General features: G+C 42.9%; 1 pseudogene; it reads right to left on the minus strand.

Annotated features, from left to right (window-relative positions):
- Window positions 1–552: 552 nt before the first annotated feature.
- LOC115168057 (uridine-cytidine kinase-like 1) lies at window positions 553–6,436 on the minus strand (annotated as a pseudogene).
- Window positions 6,437–7,485: the final 1,049 nt, after the last annotated feature.

Below are 7,485 nucleotides of genomic sequence, written 5' to 3' on the forward strand. Positions count from 1 at the left end.
TGACATAGAATGCCCACCCCATGTCACACCCTGACCTAACCAAACAGAGAGAAACGGCTCTCTCAGGTCAGGGCGTGACATTGAGTGACATTCCTTTTTTATTTATTTTTTAATCTATTTTTTAATTTTCTAAAAATGATTGAGTGACATTCTTTCTGCATTCATCATCTTTGGTAAAATCATTTTAGGAAAAAAAGAATACAGCCTATGCTGTGATTATGTTTTGCTGTCTTTTATAATTATAGTATCAACAAATGGCAGGGTTAACCCTGTTAGACAATATTGAGAGTTGTAGGTAGTATTTATTGGGCCATTGTGCAACGATTGATTGAAATAACTTTTCATTAGATAACAAGTTGTATGTTTTGATGGAGGTAGTTGATTTGGCGTAATGTATTTCATGTTTTGAGAGCCTTAATGCATTTTGCTAATTAAATGTGTCATTTTGGCCAACATGTTTTGGGCTGCGTGGTAATTATTTTGAAAAAGTGAAATCTGTTTAGACAAATGTGCTCAAGCAAGAAACTGTAATCTTAAAATGAATGAAAAAGCTTTTTTGTTTATCTTTGAGTGTTTTTATTTTGTGTATCCTTATAACCTCCTACAGTCTATAAATCTCAATGTGTGTGAGTATCCTTGTTTATGTGTGTGTGTGTGTGTGTGTGTGTGTGTCTGACTAGCTGTAGAACAAAATAGGTCACCCTTAAAACAAAAAGCTTGCAGTCAACATTGCAACTGTCTGCTGAATTTTCATTGGTGGGCTTGTCTCCATAGTAACAGGTTAACCTTGAGGCAGTAGTCACATGGGCAGGCTGGGTCTTGTGCTGTCTTGGAGAATACAGCATGACATCCATGATCACAGTCACCCACTCTGGAAGGGTTATCACAGAGAAAAAGAGATTCCCCCAAAACAGTGTTCTCTCATGACTAAATGTAGGCTATGCTTGTCAATCATAGAGGCAGAGATAAAATACATTCAACACTCATACATGTGTGTATACTATGTTAGGTAAAAATGAATACAATAAACGTAATGTACAAATGGATGTCACATCCCTTAAAAAACGGGGTAAGAAAGATACAAAGATATCTAATATTTGGTATTTAGCATTGGGCATCAGGACATGTCATGATCTCTTTGTTCAGGTGAAGATCATCCTCAACAAATTTCTAGTGACTGTTTTCGAACATCTCTATCATGGGTGGAGAGGATTCAATGCCATTTCCACTCACTACCTTTCAAATTTCAAAACCTTTTCAAATACTTGAAAATAATGGCCAATTTCCCTGTACATGATTTGTCAATTCACTCAATGAAATGAGTTGAATGAAATGCACCAATTACAGGCCGTCATATGGTTTCTAGTGTACTTTGAGTATCTGGGAGCACACGCAACATGGCAACACAGCAACTATAATTGAACAATGCTCCCCCCTACAGGCTAGAAAGCTTCTCTACCTAATAAAACATACATAAACTTTCAATAATGTTATATTTAATATACTATTGCCAATTATCATCTGACAATAAAAAACAAATAGCTAGGTGATTTCAAGATAGTGTATTGAGGGGATGAAACTGATTCAGTTTCATGTAGCACCATATACATTATAAACATTAGCTTGCTTGAGCAGTCCAGAACTGAAAAATACAACTGTATAAATAGAATAATGACCCATTAACATCTAATATAAACCCTATAATAGAATACAAAATGTATTGTTGTATATACATTTGAGTATTGACTTGTTTATAGAGAACCTTTGTTGGGTCCATCTACTGTATAGCAGCTTAATGGAATGTGACTGGTGTTGCCAGGAAGTCCTGCCCTTAACTAGCCTTGTTAAAGCAGCCTGATCTGGCAAGCACACAGTCTGGTTTCACAAGGCTAGCCTTTAACCTTGTGTTTCACAGAACCAAGTTCTTTGTATGTTGTTTCGGTCACTCCTGTTCCCCATCATCATTCGAGCCTGATGTTCCACGATCTGTCCCAAAGTAGCGGTCCCCAAAGTCCCCTGTATCAACAGAACACACAGATACACAGTTTGAGTTGTATGACACAGAGTTAACTTACATTACACAGAGTACAGAATACGTACATCACTGACTTCCACCACTGTCCATAACACATAACCAGAGTGCTACAGCAGAGCCAAACCCACCAATCCCAGAAATGACTTGGAGGAAGTCATCAACACCCTTGTCCACAGCGGTGGTGATGATTTTGACCTTGGGGAAGGCGTAGGCCACCGAGTGCACCCCCAACCCTGCCATCAGCAGAGAGACCAACGCTATCTTCTACTCCTGCACCTTGTGGTCCTGCACAGATACATCACAACACTCATTTAACACAACACACAATCAATGCTATGCCATCTTTTTAAAACCCAGCCATTTAGTATGGTGGGTAATGGGGGTTACTTTCATAGAAACAGAAATACTAATTATAATTCTATGGTTACTATAATGATTAATCATGAAGTGGGGGGACTATCAGTTATTATGGGATAGGGATGTCAATTGCTACTTTACCAATAGGGTTCTCACAGCCATCATGGCTGCAGCGCCTGTAGACACAGTGCTGTCCATTAGAATGAGATGTTCCTCACTGATGTCTTTGGGCAGACGCAGGTAATGCAGCTGGAAAGGGATGGGCAGAGAGAGGAGGAAGGAGAAACAGGGTTACCACGGAGATATGATCAGGAGGTGGAGGAGGCAGAGGAGGCAGATCTGGTTACTAAGGAGACACCCAGTGAGGCGGATATAAGTGTGACTATTCTAAACAAGACCACTTCTCTCTTCAGCCAATAAAGATCTATTCTATTCTGTTACATTCTAAAGTACATCTGGTTCTCCTGAGTCCAGGTTGGTCTGGATGAGGATCTTGCCGATGCGGACATCCTTACACACCACCCTCAGGGAAGACTCCATGGTCTCCCCTGCCCGCAGGATGGACACACCTGTGATCTGGAGAGAGGAGGATCCAGCTTCAGCATGGTTACAAACACAAACTCTGCACTATTAGAAAGGAACACCAAACACACACAGTGGAGCAAAATAGGAGTATTACCAATGACTGTATAGTACCCACCCCTTATCCACTGAGGCTTCTCTTCCCCTCATACTCATGGCCCTGTGGGGTCTGTATCGTTCAGGGTTGTGGCATGATACAATAGGGATAAAGTCAGTTACATTATGTCAAATCACTATCAAACCAAATAACATATTACAATTAAATACACTATAATATGGTGAAAAATGTCCACATACCTGAGAGGGCAGGAATGTTAGAGCATGTTCAATAAGGAGGCGCAACAACCTCTTGGAGTAGAAGATTAACTTTTCTCGACTGGTCTCCTGATTCCTGGATTACACAAATGAGTTGGAGAGGAGAATGAGAAAAGACCTGAATGCCTCTCATTGCTAAGCTCTATGACCCGGCAAATACCGTCTGGAAGACAGAAGTGTCTGTGGACATCAGTTTGGCTCTAGACCCATAGACTGTGATCTGACCTGATGATGGTATGCAGGCCTTTGACCTGGGGCGTACTCTCCAACACTCTGAGGGTCTGGGGGAGGGGCTGAGTCTGCTGGGCCGAGGCCAGGACTGCCCTGGATGAAACAACACAAAGGAGAATACATTTGAATAGGTGACAATGACAATAGACTGTTCTGCTCTCCCACTAGTTCTTCAGTAAAAGTCAACCACGTAGTCACACTGAGACACCTGGTGGGGGTATTGTGAATAACACCAGGAAGAGAGGCGTGAAACGAGGGAGGAGCTGTTGGAGATGTGTACGCCTACCTGACACTGAGCTCGCGCTGCACAAAGAGAGAGAGAAATAGATAGAGAGCGAGAGCAGGAATGTAGTAAAGGGTGAAAGAAACAGAAAGAAAGAGAGAAAGAGGCAAAGAGATGTCAGCCACTCATCCCTTCACTATGCCTCTACAGACACTTCAGCATTCTGCCACTGTGTGGCGCCATCTTCTCATGCACAGTGTTCTGTGGCTCACTCACCTCCTCCATCTGCTTGTGAACATGTTGGACTATCAGGTAAATGGCCACCATGTTACCACCACCTGGCAGAGGTACACATTCAACATATTTTCACTTGGAAACAACATATTTTCACTTGGAAAAACCATATTTTCATTTGGCCAGAAACATTTCGCTAGCTCATAATTAACATTATAAAATATCTGCACAGAAGATTTGCTACGAAATAATAGTATATCTGCAGGATAAATACGCCGTCATATGGGTATTAGCTCCATATGGGTATCACTCACCTCGTGGCACAACGATGTCTGCCAGCTGAATGTAGGGTTCGATGTACTGCTCAAGCGCAGGCTTCACAAACTTGTTGTACTGCTTGATGACCACCCTCGATGTCCCGCCCGCGCTATGTGATGTCCCTGCGCAGCCGACGTACGAGCCGGATGTCTGAGTCAGTGTCCACCAAGATCTTCATGTCTAGGAGCTGGAGACAGACAGCGCAACAATAGAGCACTATGTTCCTGTACCTTGCAGTCACAGAGGACTCAACTGATTCAGTGAAGAGATAAGAAACCCTAAACATGTGATGATCATTCAGCCTTACCTCCAAAAGCTCTTTGTCTGCAAAGGACATGATCCCCTCAAAGATGGCCACACTGGCACCATACACTGTTTTCTAAAGAGGGGAGAGACAGAGACAACAGAAATGCTCAGAACTGCAACAGCTCTGAGCATAGATAGATCCTCCATTTCCCTGCACCTCTCATCATCAGCATGTCTCAACTGACATGGGATGGGACAACACTCTCAACACACACACAGGCAAAATGAATTCCACAGCCCTGTCTGTGGTTGCTCAGTGTTCAAACAGAGACAGATAGCATACAATCCAATAAGCATGGACAACACTGAGTAAACAGACACACTTACCTTCGGGCCCTCATGGTCCAGCAGCCTGAGATTCTGGCGCCAGTGTACGCAGGCAGAGTCATATTTGCCTTGGACAGGGACGGCTGGCTGTCCGCCAGCTCAGGCCCAACCGGTACAGTTCTCACACAGTAGCGCTCACACAGGCTAAAGCTTGCTGAGTAGTTAAAGTTAACCCCCACAAAAACACAGGTACAATCCACCTGACACACTTTACATTGAGACACAACCTCTGGATCTCTCTTCAGACGTTTGTCGCAATTGTACCCACTGAATCCAGCCTCTCTCTGGTTCCGCTACGTACTCTCCTTTCCTCTTCTTAGATCTCTTCCGTCATCTCAGCTCAGAGGGGAGAAAGGAAAATGTCACCATTTCTCTCCTTTTAGCCCTACTTTTTGGCCACCTGCCCCCCCCCCTCTGTAGTCTGAGTGTGTTTACGAGGACCACAGAGTTGCTTGGCTGTTATTAATAGAGGCCTGTTTACACCAAGACTTCCTCTGCTGCTCTTCATCTTCAAGTTCATAGTCTCGAGTGAGCCAGACCTCAACATGGTGTTAGAATTGCTGGAGCAAGTCGAGGCTAATGTGTGCAACCTCCAAGAAGGGCAGGCAGAGGGCAGGCAGAGGGCAGGCAGAAGGCAGGCAGAAGGCAGGCAGAGGGCAGGCAGAGGGCAGGCAGAAGGCAGGCAGAGGGCAGGCAGAGGGCAGGCAGGCAGGAGGCAGGCAGGCATAATACTGCAGGGCAAGTGTTTGTCTGATTATCATGTTTATCAGCATCTTTCTTGCACAATGCCAGGGCACTGCATTTCATTCAGCATGTGTCCATTGTGGCATGTGGCAATTGATGTTACTTCATTTCTTACCATTCTCTACCTAGTTATTGTAATGCATAAAACTACATACACCCAAATGCTACAATTTCAACAGATACATATTGATAGCAGAGCAATGCAATAAATAGTATGTCATTATGTTATGTGGTAGATACAAGGCAGATGTCCATTAGACGGATCCTGTTACGCGTCTGCTTGGTGACGGAGACTTTATTGGTAACGACATCACAGGCGCATTAAAATGATAATTGGTTAATGATCAAACTTGATACCTGATTCAGTAACCACCTGGTAATTTAATCAAATGTGCAATGCTTCAAACATTATTTTATATAGCCAACCTTGACTGTGTGTTACGCGCAGGTGGGCATTTGTATCAATTTAACAAACCCACTGCGCTCGGGGAGGTCAAATTATGCCGTAGTAGATTAGGCTACAACGAGAAGGACGCATATGCTGCTGTGGTTAGCAAATAGTAATATAATTTAGTATTATTCTAAACCTCAGTTGATTTAAAGGATAGTATGAAATACTCTATGGTGCAAGAAGCTGTACCTGTCCGAGCAGGATGACATTTTCTTTCCGCTGCACTTCGTTTCGCACAGCATCTCGTCCTCCTCGGTACCGGCCAGACAGCGACATGTATTCAGCAGTGGCGGTCGGTGACGTTTAAGATGGAGGACGATACTTGTTTTTATGAGCATGGCCTTATTTCTATTACAGCATATTGAATGACTATCGTTCATATTTCATTCACCCCAGTGTTACGAACCGGCTCAGAGTTCGTAACAAAAGGAAGACAACGTGGAGACAAGGAATATCAAAATATATATTTATTAACTAAAGTAACTAAAAACAATGAACAATGGTGTGTGTAATCAGTAGTGTAAGTGAGTGTTTTGCATGCATGAATGTAATGTAATAGTGCAGGGTGTTGAAGAGTGCCAAAGCAAATAACCAAAAAACTACCACAACAGAAATCAACAAAAGTGTCTGCATGGAGAAAGTCTTTCCAATGACTGTGGAAGAGGTCTATTTATGCTGGGACACACCCGGGCCAAGGTGTTTCCCATGTAGCTGACGACCCTCCCAGCTCCGCCCACCGGCATCCTAATAAGGAAACAAGAGCAAAGAGAGAGAATACGGCAGACAGAGGGGGAGGGTCGTCACACCAGCTCAATTATTTCTTTTTATTTATTATTATTTATTTTATTTCACCTTTATTAACCAGGTAGGCCAGTTGAGAACAAGTTCTCATTTTAAACTGCGACCTGGCCAAGATAAAGCAAAGCAGTGCGACACAAACAACAACACAGAGTTACACATGGAATAATCAAATGTACAGTCAATAGCACAATAGAAAGTATATTTACAGTGTGTGGAAATGGGGTAAGATTAGGGAGGTAAGGCAATAAATAGGCCATAGTGGAGAAATAATTACAATTTAGCAAATAAACACTGGAGTGATAGATGTGCACAAGATGAATGTGCATGTAGAGTTACTGGGGTGCAAAGGAGCAAAAAAATATAAATAACAATATGGGGATGAGGTAGTTGAATGGGCTATTTACAGATGGGCTATATACAGGTGCAATGATCTGTAAGCTGCTCTGATAGCTGATGCTTAAAGTTAGTGAGGGAGATATGTGTCTCCAGCTTCAGTGATTTTTGCAATTTGTTCCAGTCATTGGCAGCAGAGAACTGGAAGGAAAGGCTGCCAAAGCAGGA

The sequence above is a fragment of the Salmo trutta genome, chromosome 30, assembly GCF_901001165.1.
Source record: "Salmo trutta chromosome 30, fSalTru1.1, whole genome shotgun sequence".
Taxonomy (NCBI): domain Eukaryota; kingdom Metazoa; phylum Chordata; class Actinopteri; order Salmoniformes; family Salmonidae; genus Salmo; species Salmo trutta.